Here is a 22,089-nt window from a genome sequence, read left to right on the forward strand (position 1 = left end):
CAGATAGCAAATATTTTAGGCTTTGCAGTTCATACCATCTTTCATAGCTAATCAAATCAGTCCTTGGAGTTGTAAAAACAGCCATAGACAATACATAAAGGAATGAGTGTGGCTGGTTTTTTTTAAAGCCTTATTTACAGACACTAAAATTTGATTTCCTGTAATTTTCATGTGTCCCATAATAGCACACTTTTGATATATTTTTTAGTATTAGAAATAATTTTTCAACCCCAAGTTCAGCTTGCAAAACAGACAGAAGGCCATGTTAGTCATTTGGGCTTACGGTCTGCTGGCTCCTCTTCTAGAATCTGAAATTGACACGGTTATTTTCACAAATTGTGTATATTAGAGCAGCGTATGTACAGGCTAAGATTGAGTTCTCTGGGCTCTGAAAACCCTAAGGCTGGAACAGTGTGATTTTTTTCCCTAGATTTTTTAAATTCTTACTGTGTTTTGTAGGCTCAAAAAAGTTTTTTTGGAATGACTGCATACATGTCTGTCTGAATGAAAATATTATCATCTCTCTTCTGTCAGGGCACTAAAAAGAGTCAAAAATCAAATGACTTAATTTTCTTTTCCTAACATTTTTATGTAGCTACAGTGTAACCACACAGTTCCTTCATTTGTTTTGACTAAACTCACAATGTGTAAGGATAACCAGTTTTTAAAATTCCATACCCATTTCAATGGTCCATGAAAGAGCATTAGAACAGAGTTAATCATAGGGTCAGAATGAATAAAGCACATCACTTACATGCTTACAAAGCTTAAGCATTTAAGGACATGAATATTTTATAACTACAAAGCAGAATTGTTGTAAATGTCATTATGTAATAAATATATATGAAACAAAATAACTATATTAATTTTCATTTTTGTTGCATAATATTGTTCTAAATATTTGAAAATTTGTTTTCTGTGTATCACATATTTAGTTGTGGGAACCTTTCCAACCATGTAGTTCTTCAGTTGGAAATGTTTTTTTTTTATCAGATCTTGATGTATTATAGCATACTGGCTAAGAGCATGGGGTCTGCAATTAAACTAATTAAGTACAGATCTTAGATCCTCTCCTAAGCATGTGACCTTGCACAATGTTCTTATCTGTGATTTATTATTCTCTTATTTGCATGGAGATAAAAAATGCTAGATCATAGATGTTGATATTTAAAGGAGATAATATGTACAAATTACTTACAACAATTTCTGATACATTTTAAGAACTTAATAAGGCTATCTTTTAATATATATTTAAATTAGACAATAAAATATTATCATAGCACTTATTTTTAGTTATCTATTTCATCCCACCCAACATGTATAATATGGGAGAAAATGATTTGGAGCCCTAAAAGAAGATTCCAGACAATCTGGTTAATACATTAAGAATATATATATATATTAGCATGTATGTACATATATATGTATGTGTATATATGTATATGTATAATTATACAAGTAACCTGCATTGAAAATCAGATCTGAAGGAAACTGCCTACCAGCAGAAAGCAGCTAAAGGCACTGTGGAATTTTACCCTAAATCATAGAAAAAAACAGATTTCCTCTTAGGAAGAATACTCATATTCACCCATGGGCATGAATCTATTTGTATCAAGTTTCTTTTACCTACAGTTTTTCTAAGTTAGAAGGAACATCTGTCTCCTTTTGATGTGAAAAAATCCCCTTTGGGTTAAGACACCTCCTCCTTGGCTGCAGAAGTATATTAATGAGAAAGTTATTTATAAAACTTTAAATTATATTAATATCACTATACTGAGGATGTACAGTGATTTCAAATATGGAGTTAATAATACACTAAGATGTCAAAATGGAACTAAAGGGGAAAAACATGAACTTTTCATTAGAAGTTATTGCATTGTATCTTTAATTTATTGTTAAAGACTTACTGTGAAGAAATGTCCAGCTTGGAACTTTCCAGAATGGGCATCTTCATGAAAAAGCAAATAATCCCTGAATATCTTCCTATAGAGTTGGATGGGTTTTGTTGTTGTTGTTTGACAGTTTGTTGCTGTAATTACTGCCATTGTTCTTAAATGACTGTTAGTGAATAAAATGTTACGTAGTGGCTGGTTTTCACTAAAATAAATGTTGTACCATTTCCAAGGTAAATCTTTCTCAACACTGTTAAAATTGATTTCTATTTTATAATTTTGAGACTGCCAACCTATACATTCCAAAATCAAACAATACTTTTTCATCAAAGGCACAATTAAATTGTATAAATTAATTACTATTTAATCTCATCAGAGATAAATTTTGGCAGTAATATTTTCAGTGAGTTCACATGAATTCAATTCTTGACCAAACAGCTATTAATTTATAATAGCTTGTCTATACTGAGATGCCGCACCCTTATCATTCCCTTATCACTTGCCTGCCTCTTTCCAGCAACCAAATAACCCTTGTTATTACATTCTTTGTATTTTCATCAACTCATATATATCTCAAATTATTTAATGCTAGTCATTTCTGCAACTTAAAAAATATCATAATGAACATTGTCTCTTTTTTTGCTTATTTTATTCATTATTTCACCAATCATATAATATTGGCACATGTATCAATGTGAGAGAGAATATTGTTTACTTTTTCTTTTTTTCTTTCAGAAATATTTGTTAGTCTGTTTTATTTGGTCAGTTTTGTTAGGAAATACCAACAGCTCAGCTTGTTAGAACATTCAAATAAGATTATGTATGAATTTCATTGAGAGAAGTTTTATTTAAAATTAGCATCTTGCAAGGCTTATTTACCCAGAATTTCTAACCCCAAAAAGCATTATGTAACTGGCCTTTTTTGGCTATATGCTTTTAGATGTAGCAAGGTTCAGTAATTTTTAACCTAGTTTTAGAGATGATATATTTATTACAAATCAATGAAAAAAATTCCCGAGAACAATTTTATAAAGTTTCCCCCAGGGCCACATTTTTTCCTTATTTAGTTAGAAATGCCCATTGTCACAGACAACCAAATTTTTTCTTGATTGTTTTAGTTAATATTTTCATTGGGAAGGGAATAATGTAAACCTAAATGTGAAAAATAAAAGGAAAACTAATATTATAGCGCTGCATTGAACATGTATTATATAAAGGGTTTGCAAATAACACCATTATTCCTCAATTTACATTTGATACCTTCTTATAAGATAATAAGATGGCTCAGACACACGGTTCATTTAATCAAGTAGTCTTTTGCCAACACAAGTCCAGTGACAGATGTTCATAATAGAGTATGTCTCAAATTTTAGGGTGCATAAATAAAGTCTGGAAGATTAAAAAGTGAATATTCATGAACTTGAGTTGCAAATTGGACATGTGACAGACAGTCTAGATGCTTTTATTGCAGATTATCCACCCATCCTAATTGACTAGTCTCTTCTGTACTTGATGTAGCTTACTTGTCTCTTTGAGGAATGAAGTACTTGTTTCAGCACTTGTGTCTATTTTTCTGGTTTAAAAAAACATAATTTTATCAATTGTCAGAAAAACGTTTGTATTCTTACTTTTTGGATGTTAATTAAATTTTAGTTTGTGAGCAAAATACTAGGCACATTAATTTTTAAGAAACAGTCTAAATACCGTCTGTTTGTTATATATCAAATTATGCTTCATTGAATTCTTCAGTGATTCTTCATAGAATTCATTAATAGCTTATTTTTCTTAAGTTTATTACTTGTGTTTGTTTATATTTCTATTTTTATGAAATCATTCACATTGAATTTTTAAATTAAATACTTGCTGAGTTTCTACAACAGACCATATATGGTCCTTGAGTTCCTGTGACTGAGCAATAAACAAAGTCTTCTCCCTGAGAAAACACCCTGATTGTGACCTGATAGGGAGAGAAGAAAGGCTATAAACGTATAAATTACTACATATTAGGTAATAATAGATGTTTTAGCAAAAAATGGAACAAAGCTGGATAGTAAGTGGTGCAAGGGTAGCTATTTTACAGAGAGGTTTCAGGAAAGGACTCTGTGTAGAAGTGACATTTTATCAGCTGAGTGAAGGGAGGGCGACCACTGCAGACACGTGGGTGAAAACACTCAGGTCATAGGAGAAGCAGTTGATAGCCTCCAAAGCAGAAAAGGGCTTAAAAATGACGATAATGAGAGAACACTGCAAAAATGGCAGCGTGAAAGAGGACAGAGTGGTAGAAAGTAGACCAGTGACATGGGTGGTAGCCATTAAACTTCGGCTTAATGTGTGTGAGAGGGAAGCTACTTGATTGTTTGTGACAGAAATGCAGTATTACCTGATCTTGCTGGTTACTAGATGGAGAATGGACCACTGGGGGCAAATGCGGAAGGAGGACGCTGGTTTAAAAGCTGTTACAGTGACCTGAAGAGTTGATTGTATCTTAGACCAGGGGCTGTGATGGAGATGATGAGCAATAGTTGGATTCTTGATTTATTTATAAAGTAAAATGTGATAGGATTTGCTAATAGATTAGATGGGAAATATCAAAGATACAAGTCAAAAATGGCTGAAGTTTGGACTGATGAGCTGAAAGTAGACTTCTACTTACTAAGAGATATGAGATTGAAGTAGAAACATGTTGAAAATTTAAAAAAGAAACATTTATTTTGAATATGTTGAGATATCTGTTATATATCCAAGCGTGCATGACTGTGAGAAATTCCTCTCGCCTGTTCATATTATGTGTATAATTTTTACCACCTAGAGTTCAGTGTCCTTTACAACCTTGAATATTTAAATGTGGAACTATTAAACTTATAAAACTATTGAATACTTAGTCTTAAGCCTGGATTCTGAGTTAAACACCATTTTAAATTCTGTATCCAGATAAATCCATATTAACTTCTACCTTTTGTTTTTGTTTCTAAGTAATTTCTCTACCAATGAAAGAACAAAACTCCCACCACTTACTCTTCTCTCTTTTCCCACACCCAGACAGACCAGACAGACCAACACACACCAATACACACTCACACCAACACACACACCCACATACAAACTCTTCCTCATATATATTAAATTATATGTTAGTAACAGTTTTTCGTAAGTAGATGATATTTTTATAAGATTTTTCTCCATTAAAGCTTAATTAACTAGATGCATAATTATACAAAATAAAACTTCAAACTGTGTTTGAATTTGTATATAATTATTGTTGAAATTAAAAAAGGTAAAGCACTATTAACCTGGAATTAGGTGATTTTTTCCTTACAGTATAGATTTATTTTTCCCATTCCCATCTTTATAAAAGTGAAGCATGATTTAGCCTAATATTCACAGATGTAGTGTGTCACTTTAATGATGAAAGAAAAGAGAAATCTGTGTAAGTTAACATAATATGGACACAGAAATATTTTGCTTGTAAGCAGAGCAAAATCTTTTTTTAACTCAGTAATAATAGTTAACATTTCCTGAAACCTACTACACACTAGGCATTTTGCTAAGGGCTTTATGTAAATTATCTTATTAAGTCCTCACAAAAAGCCTGTGAGGCTGATCTCATTACCATTCATTTTCAAGACTGTAAGAAAATGGAGGCTGAGAATTTAAGCAACTAGAATATGGTAACACAGTGTTAATAGGTGTAGGCTGAAAATGATCCCACTTATATCTCATTCCATCATCTGTTTTTATAAGCGTTAAGCTCTGAAAAGTTGTCATTGAATAAATACTTCTGTATGTGCAGTTTTGCTATAACAGCTGTACGTGAGAGAGTCGAATAAATAAGCCATGTTTAGGTGGTTAGCAGTGGTGTTGGCATCTCTGGGAGTATCATTTGCACATTGTGCTTTCCAGAACAATAATTTGAGGCCCAGCTCAGTCCATTTTTTATTTTTCCGTTAGGACAAGGCAGGGCAACTAGACTAGTGGTTTCCTAGAAGTGACCTCTAAAATAAGATCGTTTATAAGCTGTACTTGAGTTAAAGTAGCGTTCTTCCATTCTGGTTTTCACTCAGTTGTGGGACATACCAAGTTCCTCTACTTCAGGTCTTTGTTCTAATTTCTGAGTATGTTCTTCCTTGGACTCTTCCAGTTTTTTAAAAAATTAACCTTCTGTCAAATGCCAAAACTCAAATGTCATGTCTTCAGAGAGGAATTTCCTGACCCTCTGATCAAGAAATTTCCCCTTACTTACCATGTGCACAGCTATCATTTATCATCATCATGTGTTCATTTCCTTTATAGTATTGTGCATACTATTTATAAATTTATTTCCTTGTATACTTGTTGATTGAATGCTTTCCTCTCTAAAATGTCAGCTTACTCACCTTGTCAATGAATAAAAGTTGCCTGTCACAGCATCCTGCACAGATGATCAATAATTACCTATTTAATTAATGAATCAATAGTGCCTCTGCTCTCCTACAATCTTCACAACTACACCCAATAAATAAGACACTGCTTCTCTTTTCAGTGCCTGGCATTAGAGAGTACTTACTTTGATTGACAGATGTGGGTCAGAATGTGAGAAATTAAACAGGCTTTCTACAAATTAAGTTAGTACAGGAACCATTTGCTACAAACAGATTTGAAGTTTGTATTGAAATTATCTCAAATTGCCAGTTAAAAATCTTTGATAAAAGCCTCATCATCACTTCACACTTAAAATAATTAAAACAAGACCCACCATATGGAACCTAATAGATTTCTCTGCTCAGTAAACCTGCTTCTGTCACTCATTTACTGAGCCTAAAAGACTCAATATCTAATCTTTATTTCTGGGTCCTCCTCGTTTTTTTCCCTATAAACTTATGCAGTCATAAAAATATTTACTCATTTATTTGTCTATACATCTTATTCTACAGCAACTATGTATGATGTCCTAGAACTTAGGGGAAAAAAATCAAATCTTACCTCTGAACAGGTCCAAATTTAATGTCTCTGAGACCCAGGTTTATCATTTTTATAAAGGGAATGATGATTTGGATTGAGTGATTGTTATGAAATTTATACAAGAATGCAAACAAGAGCCTTGGATTCTAAAGACTTTGGTTAGTGTCCTGTCTCTTCTTAACAACTCTTAAGTCTTTGAGCAGTATTTTGACCTATGAACCTGAAATAGGAATAAGATCTACTTCACATGTATCTAGAGTGAAAGGTGCCTTTTCTGGAACACCATAGGAACTACATAAAGGGTATCTACTAAAGAGCTTGCTAACTTGAAGGGAAAGTTGAACATAAAATATGAGTACAGTAGTGAGGTTATATGCAGAATAATAAAAGCCATATATTCATAGAGTGGTCACAGAAGGGAGTAGCCAGTGCTTCTGAGGGAGGGGTTCTTCACAAAATGAGAGTATTGAATTGAATTTTAGAAGAGCAGTAGGTTTTTAAGTAGATTACTCATAGTGTAAAGCAGGTAGCATGAGCTTCATGTTTGCATTTCTCTACTTGACCCTCCTGAGTCTCAAAGGGGTGATGCAGAGGTGGGCCCAAGTGGGAAGTAGAGTCAAGGGGGCTGTTTGGATAGAACATCCATATTATCCAAATCAAGATCCCTTTGAGATGGAATGGAAACATTCTAGTAATTATTCAAAGACAGTAAGACTGTAAGTATGAGTATAGTTTGTCCTGGCTAACCTAGGACCCATGGTCACCTGGGTTTTAGATGTTTGAGACTTTTATTAGATGTTTAGTTGTAGAAATCAAATCAGGAGTTGGGAAAGGGCTCTGTGGGCAGATGAAATGAAGATAAGATTTTGGAAGTTATCAGTGAATGGATGATGTGTAAAACCATGAGAATAAATATTATCACCAAGAGAATTAATGTAGATAGAATAAGATATCCAAGAAAGAGCTCTAAATAATTCTGACTTTTAGAGTTTAAGATGAAAAGGTAGTAGCATAAAGGAGACTAACTGTACTCGATAGAGACAATGGAAGACTGTGAACTCCACAGAAGGAGAGAATTTTGTCCATTTGGTTTGATGATATATCCTGGGCTCCTCAAAGCATGGTTAGCATGTGGTAGGTGCTCAATCAGTATTTGTTGTATTAAATGTTTTATAAAAAAAACTGTTGGTTGCAAATAGATTAATTTGTTATGAAAACTCATGAAATGAATAAAACATCAATAAATGTCCCTTTATAGCTGCCTGATAATATACTATTATTTTGGTTACTTAAATATGCATTAGGTACACTGAAAACAAGACAGTAAATCATTAATATCATGAGTCATGTTTGCACAAGAACAACAAAACCAAAACAGATAAGCCCATTTAATTGGCCATTTTAGAACTCAGCCATAAAAATAAAATATTACAAGCAAATCTAATATTTTCTTTAATATTTATAGTATAATTTACACATAATAAAGAGTTCCTGCATTTTTATTTTGATGAGTTTTAAAATTGTGTATATTTATTTATCACCATCCAAAATCAGACATAAAATAGTTCCATCATCACAAAAAGTTTCCAAATGATTTTTTCCAGTCGATTTCTGATCTTTCTCTGTAACCTGAGGAGATGACTTTCTGATTTATTTTACCATGGATTATTTTGCTTATTTGGGGTTTTAATACAAGTAAAATAATAGATTATGAGTACATACAGTTCAAAATCTGATTTCTTTCATTCAATCTAATGCTTTTTATATACTATTTTTAATATTCCCATTATCAGACAGAAGTATGCTCTTATTTCTACATTGATGAGTTTTTATTATGAATGAATGTTGGATACTATAAATTTCTTCTGCATTTACTGAGATGATCATATACTTCCTCCTTTATATATTTAAGACTGTAAATTGATTTTCAAATGTAAAATTGATTTTTAATTTTTGAGAACCCTAATTTGATCATGAAGTATTACCTTCTTGGTATATCATTGGATACACTTTGCTATTATTTTGTTAAGGGATTTTGCATGTATCATGATGAGAAATTTTTCTGTGAATTTTTATAATAGTTTCATCAGATTTTCATGTCAGATTATATTGGCCTCATGAAAGAGTTGGGAATGTTCCAATCTGCTGGATTTTCTAAAGAGTTTATATAAGATGTTTATTTTTTTTAAAGGCTTAGGAAAATTCATCAGTGAAGTCATCCGGGCCTAGAGTTTTTTTTTTATAGGTTTTTTTAAAATTATATTTTCTATCATGTTGATTGATAAAAAGCTATTTCCGTTTCCTATTTTGTTGTGGGCTAGTTTAGGCAAAATTGTTTTTTCTTACAAAAATGTTTGATTCCTTATTATTCTCTTAATTACTGTAATATCTGTAATGGTATCTATTCTTTCAATGCTGATACTTTTAGTTTGTTTTCTATCTTCTTCTTTAGTCTTGCAAAGCATATATTTACTTCCTATCCCTGGAGATAGCACAAACTTGCTGCAATGGTGGTTCCTAGAATCATTTTTTAAAAAGCAATAATGCATAGTAAGTGAGGAGGAGATGCCTGTAATGATCATGTTAAAGTGTGAAGGCATTCTCCAAAAACCCACCAGATGATCATGTTCCAGAGCAGGATTTAAAGTTCATTTTATTTACTAAAGTGATAGAAAACCTGGTGAATAGGGCAGACACCAGTATCTTGGCAGTTCACTGATATTGTTTCCTTTGAAAGCAGAGTTGACTGTAGAAGATTCTGTCACAAAACAGGACTCATTGATAACAAAAGGGATTTCAGGCATGCGGAACTATATAGTCCAGGTGTTGATGCTTAGCTGTCGGAAGCCAGGTGTTCAATTATCATAATGAACAAAAATGTTAGAATGACAGCCAAGACTGAAAGAGTATTATGGGATATTTAGTAGAACACAGTGTCATGAGGGCAAAATATGTGGATAATCAATAAGGGTAGTTCTAACTTTGTACCATCAAAAGAAATCAAAGATGAATGATCATGAGTCTGAGGGAAGTTGTTCTAGTAAAACATTGTGATGCTTTGTTTAATTTCTAGACCTACATTTATTTTTAGACCCAGAACAATTTGATTTAACTAATAGTTAGGTAACCAGGCAAGAGAACTCCATATTGAAATTACATATAGTAGTATTAGTCTATTAGGTAGGATGGAGAATCAGAATGAGCTCATGTTCTTTTGGAAGAAATAATGGTGTAGAGTTACAGCTTACCCAGGGCTATGTCAACTTTCTTTCTTCCTTCTATATCATCTGAAGAGACATAGACTATTTAGACATACTATAAAATATCACAGTACACTGAACTGATGAGATCATACAAATGAGATTTGGATGAATAAGATTTGCCTAGTGCATTGAAGGTCTTGGGAAGACATGCATTCCAGAGTGCATGTCTCCAGAGGGAGAAACTAAAGACTCAGAGACCTGCAACACTGATAAAATATCTATGGGTCAATGTTGTTAGCATTCTGGAAAATTCCCTCCAAAGTAAAAGCAAATTATCTCATCTGACTCTCTTACAATGAGGACTTTTTAGGTTTTATTTCCCATCATACTTTCTAGTTGTTGCTCTAGAAATAGTAGTATCTATCTTTTCTTACCAGATTTTTGTCTCTAAATAACATACTGTTTCATGAGTGATATATGGGACATAACTGCATAATTCCACTTTTCTCTCATACTTAGTTTCCTTGATGCCACATATTTTACTTCTACATATACTATAAAGTCCATAGAATGTGTAAATTTCCTTTAAAATAATTAGTTAATAGTATATCCTTTGAATATATAGCAGAATTTTGGCCCCCAAACTTTTGACTCCTGGTGTAAGGCCCAAGAATAAGTTCCATTAAATTGAAGACTTCTAGATGTTCCTAGTCACTTAACTTTAAAATAAGATTTCCTGGATTATTAAACTGGGTTCAGTGCAATACATGAGCCCATAAAACTAGAAGGTGACTACAGCAGAGCAAGTCAGATTAGAAGAAGCCCAAGAACCATTTGACCAGCCATTGCCGGCTTGAAGATGGAGGGGCAGTGCAGAAAGCATGAGAAGGAAATTAATTCTGGCAGCAGTTGGTGAATTTAGAAGTGGATCACAAACATAGAAGTTTATTGTAGCTCAGGCTGATAACTGGATTTTATCCTAATGAGAATGAGCAAATCTATCCACTAAGTGTCAGGTTTCTAACACTTGTAAACTGTCTGATAATACATTTATACTATTTAGAGGGCTAGCAACTTGTTATACAATAATAGAAAGCTATATATATTATATATATATTGTATATATAAAATGTGTGTTACTTATAATCATTCATATTATGTATATTGCATACATTGTATATAATTAAGTATATGCATATATATCTAATACATAATAACTAACATTATTTTCTGTTGTTTTTCACTCTTTCCATTCTGCTATAGTATTTTTTTTTTTTTTTGGAGATGGGTAGTTGGGTTTGTTTATTTTTTAACAGAGGTACTGGGAATTGAACTCAGGATCTTGTGCATCTAAGCACACACTTTGCCACTGAGCTATATACCCTCCCCACCCCTGCAATAGTCTTAATCTGACTTCACCAAATTCATATATTGAAACCTAACCCCAGAGGTGATAGTATTAGGAGGTAGGGCCTTTGTGAGGTGCTTGGGTCGTAAGGATGGAGCCCTCATGAATGGGATTAGTGCCCCTATAAAGGAGGCTCCAGAGAGCCTCTTCCACCATGTGAGGACTCAGTGAGAAGGCACCGGTTATGAACCAGGAGGGGGGTTCTCACCAGAATCTGGCCATGCTGGAACCATTATCTTGGACTTCCTTATCTTCAGAATTGTGAGAAGTAAACTGCTGCTGTTTATAAGCTGCCCAGTCGGAGGCATTTTGTTTATAACACACAAACTAAGACTGCCTCCTTCTTGTGGATGTCAGCTTCCATTTTTTTTTTAATCACTTCACATTATATTAAAGAATTTAACATGTATTGAAGTCCATATTTATAAGCAATGCATTGTCTCTGATTCTGTCTGTCAGAAAATGGTTTTATTTCACCTTCAGTTTTGGAGGATATTTTCACTGGATGTATAATTCTAGGTTGAATTTTATTTTTATTTAGCATCTTAAAGATAACCTTTCTGCTGTCTTGTTAAGTGATCATGAGAGATCAGCTATCATTTGTATCATTTTTTTCCTTTGTGGAATGTGACATTTCCTCTTGTTGCTTTTAAGAATTTTTCCTTAACTTCAATGTTTTTAACAGCTTACCTAGATATATCTACCTGTACTTTAGTTTTTATTTTCCTTGAGGTTCACTAAGTTTCATGGACCTTTGGTTAGTCTTTCCCTAATTTTTGGAAAATTCTCATCCATTATATCCTCAAACATTTCTTCTCTCCTAGACCCTCTCTTATCATCTTTGGAGACCCCAATTTTCCATATACTAAACTGTGTTGTCCCACCCATCTCTGACCTTCTTTTCTGTTTTGTTTTTTCCTTAATGTTTTCATTATGGAAAAACTTAATTTTGTAATTAAGTTTATATAGTTTCTATTGACCTATCTTCAAGTTTATTGATCTTTCACCTGCTGATTTCATCATGTTCCCAGGTCTACCAAATACATCCTTTATTTCTGGTAATACAATTTTAATTTCTAACATTTCTATTTTATTTTACAAATAATTTCTGTAGAAATTCCCAATTTGTTCATGTTTGTTCTTAACCTTTTTTAACTAAGTCATGTAACAAATTTATTGTGGTTGTTTTATTGAAAAAATATTTTATTTATTTCTTATTGTATTATTTAATTATTTTATTTGGGGGGGTGGTAATTAGGTTTAGTTTATTTTTAGAGGATGTACTGGGGATTGAACCCAGGACCTCATGCATGCTAAGCATGCACTCTACCACTTGAGCTATACCCTCCCCCTATTGTAGTTGTTTTAATGTTCGTATTTGATCATTAAACTTTCAGGTTCATATCTCAGTCTGCTTCTTTTGTCATTATGTCACATTTTCTTCTTTTTTTTTTTTGCATATCTCACAGCTTTTAAATTTTTGTTCTCCACATTGTGTGCAAAAGCCAAGTAGAAAGTGACATAAAAATACTGATCCCCAGAGAAGGACACATTGCTTCTTTTGCCAGGCTGCTATAGGGTGACAAGTCAGTGTAACCTGGAGTTCAGCTGGACTTGGGCTTTGTTGCAAATTTAGTTGGAAGCAATTCAACACTGGCTTCAAATGTTTTTATGGCAGAATCTGGACTTGATCTTTAGCAGGGGTCTATGTAGCGGGAATACTTTGGTGATCTTATTGCAATTTCTAGAAGAATAAAGTGTTCACCTTCCTAAAGCATGTTATAGTTCCTCCTACTTTAGGTTCAGGATGCCAGCTTTTAGGTGCCTGTAGGAATATTATTTTCTCTCAGGCATCAACTTCACACTTTAGCCTTTTTCCTGTCAGACAATCTCTCTACTCCATGGCTTGCATCAAACCTTTGAACTACAGTATCTTAAGTAAATTTGTCTTAGCTCTTCTAAACAGTGTATTTCAATAGGTTGCTGCCTTTTACTTGGTATGAAAAACTACATCTTAAGATGGACCCTATGGTCTCCACCTCCTGCTATTTTTTATGTTATTCCTTTTGATTCAGTGTGAACAGGATCTGTAATTTCTTCTAACCAATGGATGTGGCAAATGTGACAAGATGTACTTGACTGTACGTACATTATTACATAAGAATATGGCAGCCCTGTCTCCTTCCCTTCCCCTATCCCTTCCTCTCTCCCCTCCACTTGCCCTGGCTGGCTTTCAGTATTTCAACCGTTTTCTATTAAGCCTACAGAAACAAGGGAATAATAGCATTTATTCCATTAACCAAGATCCAAATGTGGGAGTTAGTCTAACTATGAAATATATCAATTATACTTTCAGAAACTGGGGAAATGACCACTGGGTGGATCCATGGCTCAGTGGACCCACTGTTTGCTAAACTTTAGCCAGGTATCCTTCTATTACTTGGCCATTGTAAGGCTTTATTCCAACAGAGGACTCAGTAAACATAAATTCCAAGCCAAACTCTTGTGTCCAGGAATCCTCAAAATGTCTGGATAGTCTCCTTTCATCTGTGTACTGTCACCTGAGTAAACGGCAGTCAGTCCTTGGTGAAGAACTGGTAAAACTTGTTATGGTGTATAATTCTAGTGGTTTCTTCCTATTAAACTATTCCTATTGCAGACTTCTTCCTATTAAACACCTATGGCCACTTCCTCCATCAATGGATTCCAGATTAGAAAACAGGCTCAAGTCTGGGTACTGAGCAAGGCATGATGACTTTTTTGTTTTGAATGACTATCGTTAGCTTCCTTCTTCTCGTTCTTGCCTGGTGATTGACTCATAGCAAAACCCTTGTCAGTTACTTATCTGTTAGGTTGCCATGTTCTGATAACCATCTCCACAGTTGCCTGCAGGTCAAGCCCTCTCGCTTGTTCTCCTAACCTGGCCTGATATTTTGGTATTTTTTCACACTGCTTCTGATGATTAAGTGCCACTGGTGATTAAGTGCATTGATTACTTTAGGGCCGCATCAGCATGTGGCTAATAATGAGCCCAGCTTTACAACTGTCTCTGCCACCATCAGTCATGGTATGCAATGGAATCTCCATGAAATATGTACCGTGAAATATGAAGAACATATTTATGCTAAAAAAATCATCATTGATATGAAATTCAAATTTAACTAGAATACTATATTTTTTTCTGGAAGTCATAAACCATAGGTTTTTTTGATGCCTGTATTACCCTCACTAGTTCATTGCTGATGACCTTAATATATAGTGTGTCATTTTGCCTTTCTCAAAGAATATGATCCTGTCATGAGTTTTATGGCCTCATATAATGTATTCAGTTAGCAGGCCCACCTACCTGGGCTTTTTGATATCATCAAATGTTTTTATGGCAGAATCTGGACTTGATCTTCAGTAAGGCTTGGGGCCTATGTAGCAGGAATGCTTTGGTGATCTTTGTGCGCTTTCTAGAAGAATAACGTGTTCACCTTCCTAAAACAGGTTACAGTTCCTCCTCCTTTAGATTTAGGATGACAGCTTTTAGGTGGCTTAGAAATACTGTTTGCTCTCAAGCATCAACTTCACAGTCTAGCCTTTTTGCTGTCAGACTATCTTTCTATGTAGGGGAATAGTGTCTTATACTACATAGAGATGGGTCCCCTCTTAAATCTGAGAGGTCTGCACACCAAAAGTTTTCTGGGGCCCAGGTTTTACAAATTATGCCTGACTTTAGCATACCAGTCAACTTTGACAGCTCTTAAACGTCTCCAGAACTCAATGGCTGTGATTACTGGATCCTGAGTTTTATACTCATTTGAGTCTCTCTTCCACTGTAGGAGATAAGGGCCTTTTTACATGCTACCAAATAGGATCGTAGGTTTTAACTCTAACCTCTAACTGTTAACTGCCTTCAGTGTCTTGTTAATCATCCCACTGCAGTACATTAATGTAACTTAGTACATTAGTGCTTAGTAAACAGGCAATTTTGCCTGTAACTTTAAATACCTACATTATCTCACCAAACAGCCAAGTTACCTCCCACTATGAGATGTGTTCCCAGGTTACCACTGATAGAATCTTCCTGAAGTAGACCTGCAACCTTGTGCACAGGGCTCCAAGTTCCACTCCCCTGCCAGGGGTAGCCTTAAAACTCATCTTGGAAAACTTAGTTTTCTCAGACCATGGCCATTATCACCTGTATTAGTTCAGATTCTCTCAGAAGCACAATCCAAGAGGAGATGAGATATACACAAGTTAGTTTGTTTCTGCTTGTTTGTTTTTTTTTATGAAACACCTGTGAAAAATAAAAATGAGAATGAGAAAAGCAGCCCCTGACATCCTGGGACTGTCCTCATAATATCAGCCAGAATTTAGTGTTGTTCTAAACTGGTCTGGCAGTCACAAACAGCTCAGTGGTCCTGTTACTGGGAAGAGAGGAATAAAAGTTACCTTGGTTCTTAATCACCTGGAAAAAATGAATTTTTAATGAGAGATAGAAAGCATGATATAAACAAGATTTTATTAGTAAAATAAAAATGTAGTAAAATATACTACATCATCGACATCTGGGCGCAGAACAATCAAAGAGAGAAAAAATGACATGACTCCTTTGTTTCTCCTGTCTTCTATCCTGGCTTAGGGGCATTTTTGTGATTAGTTGATTTATGGCTCAGTTCCTTGTGCTCAGGTACACGCATCCCTTTTGTGCAGGTTCTTACCCATGATGCACACAGAGAAACCTACGGGAGAGTCTCAAACTGCAAGCGGTGTTCGATTCTAGCCGGCTTCTTTGCTGGCCCTCATTTAGAGAAAGTAAAAGTTTTTGGAGCCCCTTATCCTACGCGCAGGTGTACTGTTATTTTCTGGGTTGTTCCCTCCCCCTTCCTCTCCCCATGTCCCTGCTTATTTCTATCTAACTGCCTAACAGTCCGCTTACTAAAATGAGTAATTTCAGAGAACATCAGTATTAGTCAAGTCCACTCTGAGACTATGATTGATTGACATAAAAGCAAGATGCTTCCATGTATTAGTCTGAATGGGCTGCCGTGACGAAATACCACGGACTGGGCAGCTTAAACGACAGATTTATTATCCCACAGTGTGGAGGCTGGAGGTTCCAAGTAGAGGTGCTGGCGATGTGGTTCCTGGTGAGGTCTTTCTTCCTGGCTTGTAGTTAGTGCCTTTTCACTGTGTCCTCACGTACCCATTACATTGTGCACACTCCGGAGAGCTCACTGGAATCTCTTCTTATGAGGTCACCAGTCCTATCAGATTAGAACCCAATCCTTATGGCCTCATTTCACCTTAATTATCTCCTTAAAGGCCCCATGTCTAAATACAATAATGTTAGGGTTAGAGCTTCAACATATGACCTTTGGAGAACCAGAGTGCTGTCCATAATAATCCATAGACTTACATGTAAAAAACATGAAAATTGTCTAAACCACAAAGTACCAAACATCCCTCTATCTTAAAAGAAGCATATTTTGGTCTCTGGTTCTAGTTCCTGATAAGATTTGATCTCTGTCCTTTATCTCCTGACAAGCTCCTTCTGGGACACTCTGAAGTGATGTGTCTTTTTGTATGCTAATGAGATGGCTGGTGGCGCTGATTCCTGGATAGCCTAAGGATAGGGGGCTGGTTGCCAGGGGAACTAACCATGTGATTTCAGGGGGTGGGAAATTTTACTATCACCAGCACCAGCACCACCCCCACCAGGTTGAGTTACTCATGAATACTCAGTAATTTAATCAATCAGGGCTACTTAATTAAGCTTTCAGAACATTATCTGAAGGAAATTGAGAACTTCCAGGTTGGAGATGCTGGAAAGGGGCTACACTTGGAGAGGACGTGGAAACTCCATGCCCTTTCCACATACTTTGTCTTATGCATCTCTTCCATCTGGCTGTTCCTGAGTTGTATCCTTTTATAATAAGCCAGTCATCTAGTAAGTAAACTATTTTCCTGAGTTCTGTGAGTTGTTCTAGCAAATTATCAAACCTGAGGAAAAGGCTGTTGAAATCTCCTATTCATAAGCCAGTTGGTTAGAAGCACAGGCGGCCACCTGGACTTGGAATCAGTATCTGATGTGGGGTAGGGCCATCTTGTGGAACTGAGCCCTTACCCTGTGGAGTCAGTGCTAACTCTAGGTAGGTAGTGTCAGAATTAATTTAAATTGTAGGACACCCAGATAGTATAGGAGAGTTGGAGAATTGGATGGTGTGGGTTAAACACCCACACATCTGGTGTCAGAAATGTTGTGATATGAATGTAGAAGAAACAAAGTTTTTTTGTCTTTTAATCTTTCAGCTAATCTGAGTGATTATTGCTTCTTTACGGATTATACAGCTTTATCCTTCCCCCTAGTCTGCCCTACCTATAGATAAAGTTTATTAAAAAATATAATCATAAAATTACATCCACTTTCTGACAACATCCAATACATATTCACATCCTCCCTCAAATCACCTAGCACAAGTCCAGATCCTATAATAAGTTCATTCTAATACCTTATAGTTGAGACACCCTTCTGTTTTCTATGGTGTGCATTTTTTTTCTTGCTGGAATAAGTAAAAATCCTAATTTTCAACTACAGGTGTGTTCCTGGTATTTTTTTTTTTTTTGACTGTAGGGCATTGACTCATGAAACAGAATTGGAGCAGGCCAAGAGAGCCTGTGGCCCACAGTGCATATCTGATACTTGTGGAAAAAGAGAGGAAAGAAAGAAGGATAGCTAGCTAGAGATTCAGAATCCAGTGCAGTTCTCAGGAAATCTGATGGAGGCAAATGGCCTGGACAAAGATGGCTAGTTAGAGGAGTCTTTAATTTGGCAGGAATGTCTCAGCCTTTGTTGGGAGCAGTCTGGGTGAAGTGCAGCCAGGTCATGAATGTTCGAATAAATCTAAATAAATGTAACATATCTGATAATCATCTTTCAACTATGTTCCTCACAAATTTTGTGCTGGAGGGAGATCTCACTGGTACATCTCCATGGATGATACAGAGAGAAAGGAGATAGGAAATGGTGATTATGAGTTTCAAGACCAAAGTTTTGTCACTAACGAGAGATAGTCCAGTTTGACAATATGAATGCATGTAATGGATGCAAAAGCAATTTTAGAAGATACGATTGTTACAATTTCACATCTGATTGGATATGGGGGTTTAAAAATAGGGATGACTGATGGATGACAAAAAATTTGAGTAGCAGAGAATGGTAAAGTCAAAACAATAAAGTTAAAATAAGAACAGTTTGTAGCAGGATATGATGAGTTGATTTTGAGATTGTGGAGGGATTTATACATCAAAATTTCAACAGAGTTTAAAAAAATGACTGGTGTTGATAAGAAGTGAGGTAAGATTTTTAAAGCAAAATAAAAGACAGATTTGTTATGAATTTACTTTGAGATTATAGTTTAAATTATGAGAAGTTAAATCACTAAGATAGCCAGTATAAAAAGAAAAATAGTATAAGAATTATGGAAGAATATGGATAAGCCAGCAAAAGTAAAGATGAAACAAGAAGAAAAGGTGAGGTATTAATGGAAACCAAGAAAAAGTCCTAAGAAATTTAAAGAAAAAAGGCTACATCAGGAATCCTATGATAGGAAAAGTATGTATAAATGAAGTAATAGAAAACAGTGTAAAATGCTTCAGGGAAATAAATAAAACAAGAATTATTAATTTACTGATCTGAGGACCACTGGTGCCCATTTTGCAGTGTTAACATGGAAATCAAGGCAGAGGACGACACATTCTAAGGATAGAGTGTGGTTTCTGAAGTTCAGTCAAGAGCCCACTTGGATTAGAAACAGATTCCTGGGTTCTCCCCAGAATAGCTCAGTCAGAATCCATGGAGAATAAGTTGGATGGGGCAGTAAGTCATATAAATCAAAGTTTGGGTACCGCTATTAATACCCATTTTCTAAGGGAGTAAATAAGTAAATAACAAGCTACAGAGAGAGTAGGAGAATAAACAATAAAATATTTAACAAGATTAATTAATAAAAAGAAAAAATTAAAAGGGAAGCCACTCGATGGAGAGAAACATAAGATAAGAAAATTTGATACATACTCAATGAAAAACTCAAAGATGGCATTCCCTCCAAACAAATGATAGTTATTTTTACAATGGGGATGAGCCAAGTCTTCTTTTGAAGGGCGCTCTAGATGGGAAAGAACAAAATCCAATGTTCTTAAACTCAGGAGGATAGAGTTTGTCTTCCCACGTTGCCAATGTGGCATTGCCTAAAACGACAGAGGTGCTTTCTCTTTCTAACTTTTGGCAGGTTTCCTGCAAGTAAGGCACGAAAATATGTTAAGGAATTGAAAATTCTGAAGACTCCCAATAAAAACTCTTTACATGAGGTCAGTTCAGAAAAGAATGCTAGACTTGTTCTCATATCGCATCATGTAAGAAAAGTGTGACAAGGGCAAACCTTACCTTCAGAGAGGCTCTTACCTTAGGTATCTCTTTCTTTCAGGGCTCGGTATTAGGGGAGGGAAAGTGTTTGGGAAGCTAATCTTGAGCATTTGTCACTTTGATATTTATAAAATGTCTCCAGTCACAGACTGATGTTCTGAGAATCATTAATGAAGGCTACAACTTATCATTTTTAAAAGAGTAAATAAATTTTATTGTATCCCTTTTATTTTTATAGGCTGAAGAATAACAGTGATTTACTATAGTGTTAACATTTTGGATAAATGATGTGTATGTGTGCATAAAGATGCCATAGGTACATATAGATATGTATTTAGCCACATGTTCAAATTCTGGTAGTTTAGCTTTATGTTTAGGCATTTTTGGGATACTGAAGTCAGTTCATCATGAGATACATTTGACAAAATTTGAAACAAATTTTTAGAACTAAAGAAAATACTTTCAATGGCCTTGGTCCACAGAATCTGTGTTGTCTGATAAAGTTAGATCAGCATTTACCCAAATAAACAGAATTCTGTAATAAAAGGTGAGAATTGAAGCAGTCACTTCAGTGAGGGCATATGAAGATACAATAAGGATGGGGATAACAGCTTGAAAATATTCACTAATAGAACTGTTCTTGACAGGTGTTATCAAAGCTGGGTAGTAATTACAATCAATAAGTAAGCATAAATTTACTCTGGTTCTATTTATTAATTAAGTAATGTTGATATTACTTATGAAAGAAATTAATATTCAATATTTATTTCCTATTACCCTTTATACATTTAAAAATCTTTAGGTGATTAGTAAAAATATTATAAAATATAATTTTTGAATAAAATAGTCTTTTCTTATATTTGAAATATTTTAGGCTAGTCTATACTGAAGTGAAGATCTAAATATGACTTACAAAGATTCTACTTTTTCATAAATGAAATTTTCAAGGAAATAGTAAAGGCAGAACTTGGATATTACAAGGCTTGAATTTTCCTTCAGTCTTTCCTGGTCTGTGACAGCGGAATCAGATACTACATTTATCACAGTCAGGATCATCAGTCTTCATGGCCTTCCGAAAGGTCATTTTACTCTAAAAGTTCCAAAAAAGTAAAATTCAGGATGCATCTGCTGGGGAACAGCGGTGGGAGGGGGCGGGGATCGAATCCATGAACTACCTGGCAGGAGCTAATACAAAATAATATTAAACATAATGATATTAATGATACTAAAAAAAAGCCAACAAATAAAAATGCTATTTTTCAGAAGGGGGAAAAATTCACTTTTATGACAAAAGGAAACTTGAACCCAGCTTACAAACTTAAAAGGAAACTTTGAAAATGGCAAATGTTCAGAGTTCAAGATTGATCTGTCACATTGTTTTAGATACTACCTTCCATCTCAGGATAAACTTAAGTGTTAATTGCTTATTGATAAGCTATATGAAATGTATTGAGAGCTAAAATTTATTGTATATTGCTTTGTGAGTTTCACATACCAAAATAATTGTCTTCAGTGTATATTTAAGAGAGATTTAAGAATTTTTTTTCCTATGGACCTCATCTTTTTATGTGGTAACTTTATTTCCAAATAGAACCTTAATTACTGGAATTACTCAGAATCATCTTTCTTAGAAAATTATGATTGTAGAATTCCCATTTATACTGTCATACCAGCATTTCTTAATTTTACATATATAGAGATTATTCATTATACTAACTGGTAAACTACAAATCTGGCACTTCTCCCTAAGATTCTGTTCCATTCACTGCATATATATGTATGTATGTGTGTGTGTGTGTGTGTGTGTGTGTGTGTGTATACACATACACATATATGTATAAAACATTCATATGAAAGAAGTGGAGTAGATAAAATTCTTATGTATCTGGAAGCATGTAGAAGTGTGAGTACTCAAAGAGTTTTCATGTCATATTCAGTTTTAAAATATGTCTAGAAAGTATAATAAAACTTACTAGCTCTATAGCTCCTTGTCTACTGAAGACCTTCAAAGAGGTTTTGAATTTCTAAATAATACTGTCTGGATACACTTAGTATCTTGTAATCTGGGGTTACTGAAGTCATTAAAATGCTCTTCTCCATGGCTCTTTCTCTGCGTTTTTCCTAAAAATATTTCTTCTGTTGGCTTAAGTAACTCCTATTTATTTTCTGTAATTTGGTAGAATTTCTCAGGTTATCTGGGCATACGTTTCATTTCTCTTGGCTGGAAACTTTCCAGGA

The 22,089-nt window shown here is 34.7% G+C and overlaps 1 long non-coding RNA gene across 4 annotated transcripts in view; it reads left to right on the top strand.

Moving 5' to 3' along the window:
- The first annotated feature begins 15,530 nt into the window (after positions 1–15,530).
- The window catches only part of LOC140689280 (uncharacterized), a 668,228-nt gene continuing 661,669 nt past the window's right edge, over positions 15,531–22,089 (top strand). For all 4 annotated transcript variants that reach the window (XR_012064172.1, XR_012064174.1, XR_012064173.1 and 1 more), the window contains exon 1: positions 15,531–15,682. This is a non-coding gene — a long non-coding RNA (uncharacterized lncRNA). The remainder of the gene's footprint in view (positions 15,683–22,089) is intronic.

Source organism: Vicugna pacos, chromosome 25 (assembly GCF_048564905.1).
Source record: "Vicugna pacos chromosome 25, VicPac4, whole genome shotgun sequence".
Classification (NCBI taxonomy): Eukaryota; Metazoa; Chordata; class Mammalia; order Artiodactyla; family Camelidae; genus Vicugna; species Vicugna pacos.